This window comes from Athalia rosae, chromosome 5 (assembly GCF_917208135.1).
Source record: "Athalia rosae chromosome 5, iyAthRosa1.1, whole genome shotgun sequence".
Classification (NCBI taxonomy): domain Eukaryota; kingdom Metazoa; phylum Arthropoda; class Insecta; order Hymenoptera; family Athaliidae; genus Athalia; species Athalia rosae.
Window position 1 is genome coordinate 6,847,220 of NC_064030.1, and position 14,318 is coordinate 6,861,537.

Consider the following 14,318-nt stretch of genomic DNA (forward strand, 5'->3'; position numbering starts at 1 on the left):
GTTGCGCCTGTATTCCAAATTTTAGAGCCAAGAATTTCCCAAAACTTCCGCTCCCGATTCCGTCGTAATAACGAGGCCTACGAAAACGCGACGTAATTGCGTATCTTTCCCAATAAAAAAAATTTCCGATCTTACGACCGACATCGACATCGACAAAACCTTGCGCCGGTCGTCACGCGTGCTTTTCCGCAATAAAGATAACCGGAGTTCCAATAATCGTTGACAGCCGGCGCCGGGTTAATTACGCGACAAAAAGTAGACGAAACAAAATTGGAATATTAAAAAATGAATGAACTAAAAAATTGCAAAGAGAACAAAGCGATAAAACATCGCATCAATTGGAAATATCTCGCTCCGTCAAATTTGTTGAACAAAAAATTTTGTTCGGGAACGACCAACAACTCGCCAATAATAACCGTGACTAGTATACATAGATTGTCGTTCGAATACATCGCATAATTGATCTACGTGATGCTACGCATTTAAGAAGAAAAAAAAAAACAAACAAAAAAGCCAATGAAAAATGGTGTTTCAAATACGTTATATCAAACGTATCTTCGATCAGCGTTTACTCATATGACAGGTGCGTACGTCAAAATGGCATGTGTAAACGATCCACGTAGTGACAAATAAGAAAAATTAAATATATATGTATACCTGTATATATGTAGGTATAACTAAATATGAGAACTGCGAACACCACACACATGGAAAAAACAATATTACATATACATATATTCGTTCACGTTGGTATTTATCACAATGTCGAACGATTCCGCATCCGCACCTGCCTTACTGGTTGACGAAAAAAAAAGAATTGAAAAAAAAAAAAAATTTGTTGAAATAAATAAAAAGACGAACGAAATAAGGAGTACATGTGGACGTGGAAAAAAACAGCGCTATCGCTTAGACGGTCAGCCATGTGTGTGTATTATTTTCTCGCGTATAAAAATGTAAAAAAAGAGTATAGTGATAGAGGTAGCCGAACATCATCGTCATCGTCATCATCATCGGACAACCGGCGTCAATACACATCTCGTATCATTTATAATTAACAAATATCGACACTAGTTTTTTTGGTAACATTGTTAGGCCTACGATGTGAATATTATTGGTATTGTACGTGCACACGTGAAGTGTACAAATTTACTTAAAACCATCGTACATATAACAAATGTATATATGCGCACAGTCTAAAAGATTAACGGGTTATTTCTCTCCTTCACTCCGTTGCTCTCTTTTCTATCCCTCCCCTTGTTTTGTACCAATATTTGCACCGTGGTACATCCACATGTACAGGAACAGAAATTTGGCCGATAATTTGTTATCGTTATTGTTAACATTAACGTCAACATCATCGTCGTCAACGAGGATGAAGTGAACTTGAAACAAAAAAAATTTCTACAAACTTTGGAAAATCAGATTCATTGTCGGTAGAGGAAAAATTTGAAAAACAAAACTGCGATAATTTCGAACTGTCAGTAACAAAGATTCTCCATCAATTTCTTTGGGGAGCAAGAGAAAAATGCAGAGAATAATGAAATAAATACACAAATAAAACAAGAAAAATTCGAGTGATAACGAGAAATACTTGTTGTATCCTCGAGAGTTTTCGGTTACTTAGGGTGCTCAAATGGTGGTCAAAATTTGAATGTGTAACTAACCGAATAGAAGAGATGCGACCGACACCCGACTGATTCAACACACCCGGTATTTAGCAACGGTCGACACGTGACGGAGAGGAGAACGAGCGAGACGGTCAACCGTTTGAGCAGCAGCCTTCTACCATTGGGTTCGCGGATTTGAAAATCATCGCGTTTCTCGTTGGTAGAGTCGGGGAATGAAGACAAAAAAAAAAAAAAAAAAAAAAAAGAAACCAATTACGAGGTAGAAAAAGGAGAAATAAAGTAGAACGGGGATGACCGGTCGTCACCGGGAATTAGCGGCGAGACAAAAGGGGAACGTGTTCCATTTGGGGTTTTTTTTTTTGGTTTTGGTCTGCCTAACAATACGCGCCTGACCTGTCCTCTCGAAATCAACGCATGGATTCGGAAGATTTTTTCATTTTTATTTTTCTAATCACTAGATGGGGTATCAATGTTGATATTTATATTCTCGTTTTTGTTTTTCGCTTTTGGTTTTGGTTTTTTTCAACCCTTAGGCGTTACTGGCCAAAGGGGGACTTGAACCTTGTAACAGACACGATAAACAAATAGATCCGATAGCGTCGGTTTTTCATTAAACAAAAAGACCCGAAACTTAAACTTTTATTGTTCGGAACCCCTTCTGTTTGTTTCCTTTCGAGATCAGAGCACTCTCTTTCTCTTTCTCCATTTAGCGGTTTGATCGAAGGATTTTGGAGGACCGGCGACGAGAGTGTTCTTCAATTTTCAACATTCGTTGGATAACAAATTTTCTCATGGCTCGCCATTTTTACTGGCTCATTCTCGATGGTCTAAAATGAAAATTTACAGATTCAGGTACTCACCGTATATACGAGGATAATCCGTAGCCAGAGAACAAAGGAATTTCACTCGTATCTAAACGCGTATGATTTTCAACGTGCGGTGCGATAATACGTGGATTCCTTTTTATCTCCTATTCGCTTTTGGCGAATCCGATTGACGATGATAACAGTTTGTTTGTAAACTTTTATTATTATTTTTGTATTCTAGTTGGGATGATCGTCGTGGCACATGTCACTGTAAAACTTTTTCTCTTTCTCAAGTATATTATCTCGATGATCGCGCGATACCTTTCCACTAAAGAGACTAATTCTGTCGACTAGGATTTATTACTTCATCAGCATTTATTTACTGTGATTTCTTTCTTTTTGTTGTTTTTTTCTTTTCTTTTTTATTACTCTTCAATCTATTTATTTATTTTCCAGATAACACTTCTCACACAAAACACACGCAGTGGTACGAATGAGGGGATAAAATAACGTCGCCGATGTCGTTGTACACGAAAATGTCGTATAATCGTCTCTTTCGTACGATGATAGAGCGTTCAAATCGTTGATTTTCGCCTATTCCGAAACTCACTGACTTCCAACGGATTTTTATTCTCACACTTCTTATCAGTATCCTCTTCAAATACTCCGCCTTGATTCTTTTTCAGGTTATGACGCGTCGTGTTTTCCTTTATTTTTCTCAATTCGTTTTTTATTCTTTACTCTTCTTTTTCTCTTCTTCCGTCCTTCCAGAGATCCAACGAGAGCTCACGCGGAAGTTTGCTTTGTATTGTCGGGATTAAAATGTCGCCCTGATTATTACTCTTCTTAATTTTATTTATTATCTGATCCAGGGGTTGTTGGTCCGTTAAAAACACTCCAAGGTTATCCAGTTTTTCTTTGTTAATAACGTTGAAAACTAACCGTGGTGCTGGAGAAGACGGGTTTTTCTTTCGTCCACTTTACTTTATTGTTTTGAAAATTTTTATTTCAGACCAACGCAATTACTCCATTTGCGTTGAAATTGATGATAGTACGAAAAGATTCTTCCTTTCCAATTCGATTATTATAATTATTACTATTAATATTCTTCTTCTCGATGCGGATATGTCGTGTCGAGCCGAAATCGTCTCAGGATGTTGCGATGTATAAATATCTTATGATTATATTTTTGTTATTTTCAATTTGAAGAAAAAACTGAGAACAACGTAAAAGATTTTTTGATAAAGTAAGAGATGAAAAATAGAGAAAATAAAAACTTTCCCAGAAATATGATAAGACACACAAAACAAAAATTAAACGATTATTTATAACATAATACGTTTTTTTTTTCGTATTTCACAAATAGCAGCAAACTTGGTGCGATTTATTTATAATTATTATTATCATTCAAACATCAACCAACAAGAAAAACTTTTGTCAAAAATCAGTTCGTTTATCAATTTGTTTCCGTATTCTTTCTGACGATTTTTTTTTCGATTTCGTTTCTGAAAGAACTTGTTATCAATTTGATTATCCTTTCGGTTGAAACTTTCTTCTCTTTGTTGTAGTTGTATTTTAAAAATAGACTGAAACCAACCAAACTCGATATTTAATTAATTTACTTTGTTTTTCTTAAATTCACGGTATCAACGTGTGTGAACCATGTGTGGATTAGCCGGTGAGCATCCGATCGAGCATACAATAACCACAAAACTTTAAAAAACTAATTTTTGTTCGTTCAACAATTATGTCTCGATTATCGGATAATGATTAAATAAATAATCAGGAATGTGTCCAGGCGACGTTTATTTTCTTCAGCGATGATTATGTTTCGAAACGCTCCAAGCAGCGCGAGTGGTTGATTTATAATTTAAAAAATTTCTTTTATTTATTCGTATGGTTATTTTTATATTTCATTTGTATTTCTTTACGTTTTACACGGGACGAGAGGAACACGAGAGTTAAAAACAGTGCCAGTCTTTGTTCAGAGACCCGAGCTGTGCGTGCAGCGAACTCGATTCATGTCTCTTGCCGTGGTACGTACGAACGGTGCCGCGGTCTGTTGGTAACTGACGACGCCGCCTACGAAACACGCTAAGCACAGAGTCGACGAATCGGGAAACGACGAGCCGAAGTAGCCGAGAAACGACGAGCGGTACGCGCCGTCTGGTGGGGGAAAGGGGAAGCCAAACCACTTGGCCCCCGCGTATTTGCTCCCCACTATTTCATCCGCGTCTACCTCGCGTCTCTTGGTTTGCTTTTACTAACTCCGCATCTTTGTTCTTACTCCATCTTCAGACGATCCTGATCCGACGATTATGATTTCGCCCTTTTTCCCCATTTCTACTCTATGAGAAAACGCGACGACGCCACTGAAATTCGCCCTTCGACGCGACCACGCACTCTCCCTTCGACCCGCACGCGTTTTGCCTTCCCTTTTCTGCTTTTTTCATCTAATTTTTTTCGGCTCTTTTCGTTCACCCTCTTCTTCTCCCTGCCTCTTTCTCCCTCCACGCCTCCCTTGCCGGCTAGCTCGCTGTCTGCTGCCGCTCCTCTTCGTGGTAACCTTCCAGGGTCGTCCCGTTGCTCCTGCTCCTCAGGACTCGGAAACCCGAACCGCAGTTTTTTTCGTCTTCATTCCTAATTTCTGCGGTGTAGGAAATTGGAATTTTCTCGCCAAAAATATTGGCGAAATCAAAGAACACCTGCATGAAAATTGGACGCTTCAATTTCCTCTGTACCCTCGCGATGAGATCGGGGCTGTTTGACGGTGATTGAACATCGAGGGAAAACAAAGGGAGGAGATGGAGCGTCTAAATATACGACGAATCTTTGCCTCGAGTCTGGGGAGGGAAATCCGGGAGCGAGGATTACGGGAAAAGTGCAGGCAACGAGCCTCCCCGTAGTCGTCGGCTTTCCCTCAGCCCTCCAAAGTCCCGATGTCGAAGCGAATTGCAACGCGGCGCAGGCTCTGTATATAGTTGAAGAAATAATGATCGTGTTCTTCCTGCAACTAGTTTCAACGAAGTCGAGTTAGTTTCTAGTTTATGCGGTGGCAGTTGCAAGTTCTCAGACACACACACACACACACACACGTATAAACCTTCTGTAATAAGTTACGATATATGTGTGAAATATACACTGTTATTCGTTATTACCTGCATAAATTATTAAGCCTAGCGCTACGCTACTTTTTTCATTTCATTTTTTTTTTTTTTTCTTTTTTTTTTCTGTTCTTCGCGGTGCGCCCATAGGCATATATTTGTGGGCCAAGTTTACACGGCGTGTTTGTGTTTCATTACGCTACGTATACTTAATTAGTTTACGGCGTATACCCGCTGCGCTTTGTGCAGTGGAGAGACTTTCTTAAATGCGGTCGTCCGCAGCGATATCCAAACGATAACTTGATTTTTCATCCCGTAACCACCTGCGATTCCCCGTTAATTTGTTCATCGGATTTCGCGTTACGTTTCAACAGCGAAATTTCGGTTTTCGCGTGGAGTAAAATAGACGGGGGTTGTTTTCGCGATTTTCGAAAATATCTGAAAATCTGTGGGGCATTTATTTTCGACGAGATTTTTCTCGAAGTCGGACGAATCGAATTTAAAAAAAACTGACGATGAGCAGGTTTATCCTGCGACCAAATCCTGTCGGATAAGTACAAAGGGCTCGCGCATGGGCAGTTTGATGGTGGAATTTATGGTATTAAAACATTTTCACCTCTAGCGGAGATAACCGCAACCTCCGGATCGCCGGGTGGCAGGGATAGGTATACCCACTGCACCTCGTAGGTATAAAACCCAAGGGATTGGAATCGGAACCTTTAAAGAGGGGGGAAATCGTTGCTGCCCAACGCGACGACGTCGGCGTCGACGTCTATCGCGTGGAGTCAGAAAACTCGACACGGTATACTAAATTAAAACTGGTAGCGCTGCAAAGGGCGGATTTCATGGACCTTCGGCTCTGTAGGGGTGCAGCGACGCCGCTTCAATTTACCTCCACATATTACCTTATTATATATACCTGCCCCACTATTGTTATTCCACACTATTACAAAATTTATAACCGCGCAAGCTCAAACTTACTACACGGACAAAGGAAAATTCCCCATTACATGATATTACACACGTAGTACACTGCACACAATAATCTAGCGTCGTATCCTCGTAAAATACGGCGTAAATACATTAGGACGTTACTTAATAATCCTATCGCAACAGCGCTCCGCGGGAGTGTTAATTTAATTAAAGATCGAAAGTTCGTGAGAAATTTCATGTTTATCTATTTTTTATTTCATTGTTCGATTTTTATTTTTTCCCATTTTCCCATGATTGTTTTCGTTTCATTTCCCCCGTACACACTAGGGTGGGTTGAAAAAAAATTTCTCATTTAATTTTCTTAGCATGGGGGCAGAATTTGTACCTTATAAAAAAAAAAAATTTTTCAAATGTGGAACAAATTTTTTACTTGATATTTTGAGGTAGCCCACTCGTTCTTGAATGAATAATTAATCAAGTGGGGTACTGCTAGCAAAAAAAAATTTTTCGGTCAAAAATCGTAGAAAATATCTAAAAATTGTCGATTGTGATTGTTTTTTACTCGTCCACTGTTCAAAATTTTTTTCCTATTATTTTTGTAATTCAAATATAAAATCAAAAAATGACATGCTCTTTTTTTTACTTAGAATTGAAGTCGAGTAAGAAACAGTCCCAATCGACAATTTTTAGATGTATGGGCGCGCGGTTTGTTGTGGGGCGTCACCTCTGCTCAGCCCTGAAGGTGACGTCTCACAACAAAGCGCTACGCTGCTGGCTACCTGACTCCAGCAAAGCTCGGGCTCCCTCGTAGACCGAGAAATTCGAATATTTCGACCCATGCATGGATTGCGATGAATCAAAGTGGGTCTACGAGTAAAACCAATCGGTATGTCTTATAATTTTTCCGCTCCCAATAGCGAATAATTGATGATTACTCGATCGATTGCATGAGGAGAAGATTTTCGCTTTCAGAATTTGGATTCCTCAACTGATTATATGTGAGATTACTCTTGAAGACGCAAAAAAAAATCGATTTTTAAGCAAAAAAATAAATCATTCTTTTAATTGGGTTTAATATGCTTTTCTTACGTATTTTGATCTCAGGAATCCGAATCTGGAAGAAAAATTGATCTATCTCTAGCATTGACCGAGTTATCGCCAATTTTCACCTTTTTGGGGTCAAAAATTAATAATCCATTTTTTAGTCTATCTTAGTGTAATTTGAACTCAGGAATCCGAATCGGAATGAAAAATTGATCTATCTGCGAAAATGACCGAGTTATCTCCATTTTTTCGCATTTTTTGGTACAAATTTGAGGATATCTCGAAGGGAAAAAATCGTAGCTCAATTTGGACAACGGATTCGTGTTCCTGAGATCAAAATACATAAGAAAAGTGCCATACGATCAATTTTTAAAAATAAAAATTTTTGGCCAAAATTTGAGATTTTTCCAAGGGGTACCCCTTACGATTTTTTCAAATTTTGGCCAAAAATTTTTATTTTTAAAAATTGATCGTATGGCACTTTTCTTATGTATTTTGACCTCAGGAACACGAATCCGTTGAGTAAATTGAGCTACGATTTTTTCCCTTCGAGATATCCTCAAATTTGTACCAAAAAATGCGAAAAAATGGAGATAACTCGGTCATTTTTGCAGATGGATCAATTTTTCTTCCGGATTCGGATTCCTAAGCTCAAATTACACTAAGATAGACTAAAGAATGGATTATTAATTTTTGACCCCAAAAAGGTAAAAATTGGCGATAACTTGGTCAATGTTAGAGATAGATCAATTTTTCTTTCAGATTCGGATTCCTGAGGTCAAAATACGTCAGAATAGTGGAATACAATCAATTTTCAAACTACTTTACTTTTTGCTCAAAAATCGAATTATTTTTTGGTTCTTCATGAGTAATATCACATATAATCAGCTCAGGACTCCAAATCTGAAAGCTAAAATCATCTACTCATGCAATCGATCGAGTAATCGTTAGGTGGAAAAAATTTTTCACTCGATATTTTGAGGTAGCCCACTCGTTTTTTGAATAAATAATCAATCAAGTGGGGTACTTCCAGCAATAAATTTTTTTTTCCAACCCACCCTAGTACACACCCCTCCAAATAATTTCGGTTCTTCAAGATCTTCAAGCTGTGGGTTTTTCTATTCTTCTCTCTCCTTTTTCCGAACGAGTTCTACGTGTACAGGTATGCATATAGTGCGAGCGAAGGGAATTTAAGGGCTCGTTCCGAGACAGGTTGTGGGCCTGGAGTCCCAAACCTTTCGAATTTTTCTTCGAAGGTTTCGCTTTTCCTCGGTGTTCTGGACACGTCGAATATTGTTCGGACGATGGAATCTTCCGTCCGTTATTACAATACCCGGCCACACGTACACGATGCGAAAATTCGTTTCACCGAAAAAAATTCCACAACGACGTACGGCCAACAGAAATGAAAACTTCCAAAATAAGGAATGAAAAAAATTCCGTCCTCTATTTCTCATTGATCCCTCCGCGATTTCTTTTTCGAAATTTCGGCCGCGTAACGCCGGTCGAAATTATTTCGTATTACACGCCGTATAAAGGTGAATCATAACGCACTCGGGGATCAATTATCCTCATCGGCTGGGGACGCTCGAGTACATCACGTGGCACTCGACGATCAGCTGAGTTGTTCTCTTTGATCTTTAGGGGTCGCGCGAACGTTACGCCGTATTAAGGCGACCTAACCGTACGAATTTCCTCGGAGCTTTTGTTACACATTATACCCGGGTTATTATGGCGTACTACCTGCTGAGTAAGATCTGATTTAATTCAAGGAAGCTTTATTACTCGCTTTATGACGTTCGGTCGACCAATTAAATGTGCCCCCTGTATGAAGAACGATTATCAATTACACGAAACAGGATAATGCCAATAATATTTAACGACGGGTTCATCGGTTCGGATACCGATATATGCAAAAGCCACGCTATTTATTCCCGTAATGTGTAAAATTTTCAATTACTTAACCCGTGATTTATTTCTTCCTGCTAGCTATAGTCGCTACAAAATTATTATCAGGAACGAACAGTTCTGCAAATTGAAACCTCCAGCGTTCAATGTTCGATAATTCGACAACCGTAATGGCCTGTACCGCTAACATATATGTATATCGAGCAAAAGCCTGGTTCATCGGATCGTTTCGCGGGGTTGAATAAAGGGCAAATGAGAGAATCGAGTCCGTCAATTAATCGAAAAATAATGGAGATAGCTAACGGAAGAGAGAAGGGAGATAAACATCGAAGGTGAAAATTGAAAGTTAAACGTGCCGAACGAAGGAATTTCGTTAAATCATTCGATCCCGCATATTTTCAATATAGGTACATATAATATGTTCAATTGGAAACGCGTACGATCAAACTTTTTCGCGAAGCGAATTAATTTTCGCGAAGTATGAGATGATGAGAAAAGGAGAAAAAAAGAAGAAGAGTCGACTAATCAATTAAATTCGTAAAACTTTGGCGATAACAAAATCAAATACCTCCGATATTTTCATTCGGGAATCAGTTTACCGAGAACGTTGAAAGGGCGGTTAGTTTTTTTCGTTGCTCGGTGCCGATCGAACTTCCGATACTTTTTTCCTCAGGGGTGGTGGTGGTGGTGGTGCAAGCGAGCGCCGAGCGGCGATACGGGGATTTGGGAGGATCGGTCCGCTCGAAGGATTCGGAATTCGTATCGTGAACGACAATCAATAATTGGCCAAATCAAAAAGTAAGGCGCGCCAACCGGAATACGACGGTCGTGTTAACGAGAAACTTTTGAAAATCGCCGTTCGCCCCTTCGGAATTCGGAAGAGCCGACCCGTCGCACGAGGATAACCGAAATTTTTGAGAAGACGTTTCCACGGGACGCCGCGCACATCCCACAAAAATGAAGGAACCCGAGTAGAAAAAAAAAAGAAGAATTCTAACTTAAAAGATAAACTGAAACTGGCAACTCGCTACGCCGGCAACATTAATCTTTGCCAAGGAACTCGAACCCTCCTCATCGAGGGGAACCCTCTTGCTACTCCTAGTCATACGTATATACTTTCCTCCATACTTATATGTATAGGTTAAGCTGTGTACAGCTTCCGGCAACCCTCACCTTAAGAGCTAGTCGACAAGTAGGTGGCAGAGGTTCGCAATCTTATGGGTAAACAGAGAACCCGGAGGACCCCGAAAACCCTGGAAACTTCGCTATGTAACTTGGCAAAGTTTTCCCGAGCTGTTAAATTTTTTTTTTTTTTTTCACTCTCTTCGTTTGATCGATCAATTTTTCGATTCACGATCGAAAGGAAAATGATTTATCCTCGTAGCGAGAAAAACGGAGATTCTCCGTTTTTTTTTTGTTTTTTTTTCTGAATAAATTAATCGTGATTGAAAATTTGAAATGGTGATTCGATCGGCGTATTGCGATATTTCCCGATCGTAAAATCCACCTGCATAACACTCGGCCGTGCGGGGGACAGGTAAAATACCCATTCGACACGCACCCGATTTCACTACGAGGTTGGGTAAACGTATACACGTGCTAAAATTTGTCGAGCATGCAGAGATAAAATACCGTTGGAAAGACACAAAGCTCTTTTGGAAAGAAGCGGGCCACCCCTACCCGCACCGGTGTCAAATAAATTCACTCGCCTTAGGTGGATCACGACTGCGGAAGCCCGAACCTTCGAGGAATCCTGGAATCCAGGGATCGTCGAATCCTTGAATCCTTAAATCCAGTTCCCGCACCGAACCGGGAACTGTATACGAACTGCCGAGCAGCGATGAACGCAAAAAGTAAGGAGATAAAAAAGCTGAAACACCTTTAATACGTTCGTCGAACGACCCGTTGGCCAATAAAAAACCACTTCTCTCAAATGATTTTTGTGCCAATTTGTTTTTTTTACCGTGCACCCAAAATCTGAGTGTGATGAAACGAAGAATTTACGCGGTTGCGAAGATCCAAAAGTCACGGATCAATCAAAGATTGAGACGGTGCAGTGATCTTGAAATTAATTTCGTTCGCTTAAAGTTCTTAGAATTAATTTTTCAAAACGAAAACCGCCGGAATCACCACGTCGACGGCATCAGAATGACGGTAGAGTAACGAATCGTATTCAATTACGGTTTTCTTCCCTTTCTTTTTTTTTTTTTTCTTTCCATTTCGTTTTAACCCGCATTGACTTTCGGGGGTAGAGAATTAAGCTTGGCGAATTTTAATAAAACTTATACAACGCGTCCAACGGGACGATGTTTCAAAGGAATACAAAATGAATTGGGTTGAATCAACAATTTTAATTCACGGTACAAAAAGACAAAAGAACAATCGCCCGGCTGGCTGGGCATAAAGGGGTAAGAAAAAATTTAGAACCGGGCCCTCGGGCTCTGCAGCGCTGAAATCAAGACCTCGTTGAAATCAAAATAGCTGAACAATTCATGCTAATCACCACCGTCTACGGGCGTATAAATTATTATTGTTATTTTTTTTTGTTGGACTCGCAATTCGACAATTTACATGAAAATAAAAAAAGGATAAGAAACCGAAAAAAATATGGGAGGACCTATTACGCGATCGTCGATCGACCGGTTTTTGGTTGAGCTCCTCTGCGGAGGTTTTGCGCGGTGTTGGAATATATTTGAAACCATTACGCGACGGTGTGTTCAGGGGTTGCCGTTTAGACTCTACAGGCTGACCCGTTTGTTCGAGTCTCCGCAAATACGTACGTATATATATATATATATATTTGTCGAAATGTTGCCGATGAATATTGCGAGGGAATCGGGTCAGGTTATCACGCTTTCTCACCCCATCGCCGAACGCGTCGAAATTCGAAGCAATTAAATAACCGAAATTCGAATTTTATGATTTACGGTCAAAAAATAATTCGAAGTTCCCTGCCGGATTCGAAATCGAAAAATTTCTTCATTCGACGAGCGATTCGCGCCGGGGAATTGATTCGAAAAAAAAAAATTCACCTCGTATCCACTCGAAAATAATAATCGCAAAACACGGTGGCGGAAGATCCCATTCGACCTTCGACGGCTGATGTTCGTACACCAATTTCCTAGGGAGCTTAATACACGCTCGGAATTTTGACAATGAAAGTACACGCGGGTAAATGAGATGGGTGTGAATTTTTTCGATTTCCCTTGACATCACCTTTGCAGTGGCGTACTTGTACCTTGGCCGGGACGAACGGAAGAAGGGTGCGCGTACATAGAGTCGGTCGCCGGGAATTTCCTTTCTTATTTTCCAAATCGAATATAAGGTGTCGCCCGCAGGGCTCGCGGCCAACTTTTTTAAAGATAGGTAGGTGTATACGGGGGTTGGTATAGGTGGTGACGCTGGCGGTGGATAGCGTTAGGAGGAGTTCGTTGGCATTGACGTCAGACGTAAAGCAATATATCAATATTTACTCGGTGTACACAAACGGCCCTCCGCCGCTCGTGAAGGAGTGTTGGGAAATCCGCAGCCGGGCCGGGAGATCTTACCCCGAATATCACGCCGACTCTCGTTACTTCGGGCTTATCATTTCGTTACTTTAGCGAATATTATATGAGACGTGTACGTGCGCGTAAACGCGGAATGGAACTAAAAATGAAACAAAAAGAAAAATAACTCTCCCCGCCTCGTACGCCTGAATATATTATACCCGTGCGAATAATTGACGGATTAATTATTCCCGATAAAAGCCTCGTTACGTCGATAGCCTCGAGGGAGCTTTCGTAATCGCTACGGATTCGCTCGGCTCCTCCGACTTCGGCGAAACGAAGTTTTCATGAAAAATTATTGTTCCCTAATTTTTCTCCGCTTTAAACGAAATGGAAAATAGAATTCGATCGTCGGATCAAACGGATGCGTGCGAAGTCCGTTCGCCAGCTCCTCGAAAAGTTTCACCGGAGTTATTACCCTTCGGACGTTGACGCGAATAACATTCCTAAAAAGTAAAACGGAATTTTCTGACCCACCCCGCTTCTCCTGGTCACGGGATCAATGAAACACGGATGCCGGTGTGGTCGATTCACGGGGTGGTCGAAAAATATCAAACAACAAAATAAAAAAATCAAACGGTCGGTCGAAAAATCGACAAATAAAAATTAAACCGAAACTCGCTTTCGAAAAAAGTATTCTCTGGACAGGATTTAAGGACTTTCGCCTTTCGATTTTCGTCAACTTGAAAAAAAAAAAACGGCGATCAGAAAAATTCCGCACCCAAACTCGATATACCGGAAATTCGACAAGTTTTCTCGCGATTCGAGCCCCCGAAATTGCTCTCCACAGAACGGCCCTGAGTCTTGGGAACGACCGGTGGGCTTGGGCTCGGGGCACCTGCCCCGGTTCGGCCTCGACCGGGCAAAACATGCAGCAGCAGCAGCAACAGCAGGGCGAAGCGTGCATACGGCAATACCTAGTCCACCGCTGTTCCGTTCTGGACAAGCAGACACTGCACGAGAGAGCCACGGCCACGAAGTGCATAGAGCGGCGGCGGCGGCGGAAGGGAGAGAGGGATTTCAGATGCGGCCGGGCTCGAGGAAGGGGCCAGAAACCCCGGCAGCTGCCTGCAGCACTGCAGAGAAATAGTCAGCTGTTTGCCAGGACGGCACACGTTCCCGTCAAAGAACCCATGCCGAGGCCGAGGGGAACTGGCGGTATCGATTCCCCGACCACCTTTTCAACCCGTAGATGGAATTCGAGTTCATGATCAACGCGCCACTATGGCGCAACGCTTCCGAATACTCGCATTTTTTCTCCCTTAACAATCAGGGCGCATTTACGCCAGTAGGCTCGTTAATTCGCGATCTTTTATTTCGATTCTTCTCGTTCCACGCAAAGCAAGA

General features: G+C 41.0%; 1 protein-coding gene across 2 annotated transcripts in view; it reads right to left on the minus strand.

Moving 5' to 3' along the window:
* Positions 1–14,318, minus strand: part of LOC105684536 (brain tumor protein) — a 114,840-nt gene that overhangs the window by 55,360 nt on the left and 45,162 nt on the right. Inside the window, exon 1 of one of the 2 annotated variants that reach the window (XM_012397949.3) lies at positions 2,489–4,518. The exons of the other annotated variant lie outside the window; for it this stretch is intronic. The gene's annotated coding sequence lies outside the window, so the exon portion shown is untranslated. Of the gene's footprint in view, positions 1–2,488; positions 4,519–14,318 lie in introns of those variants that run through there. 2 annotated transcript variants of the gene reach the window in all.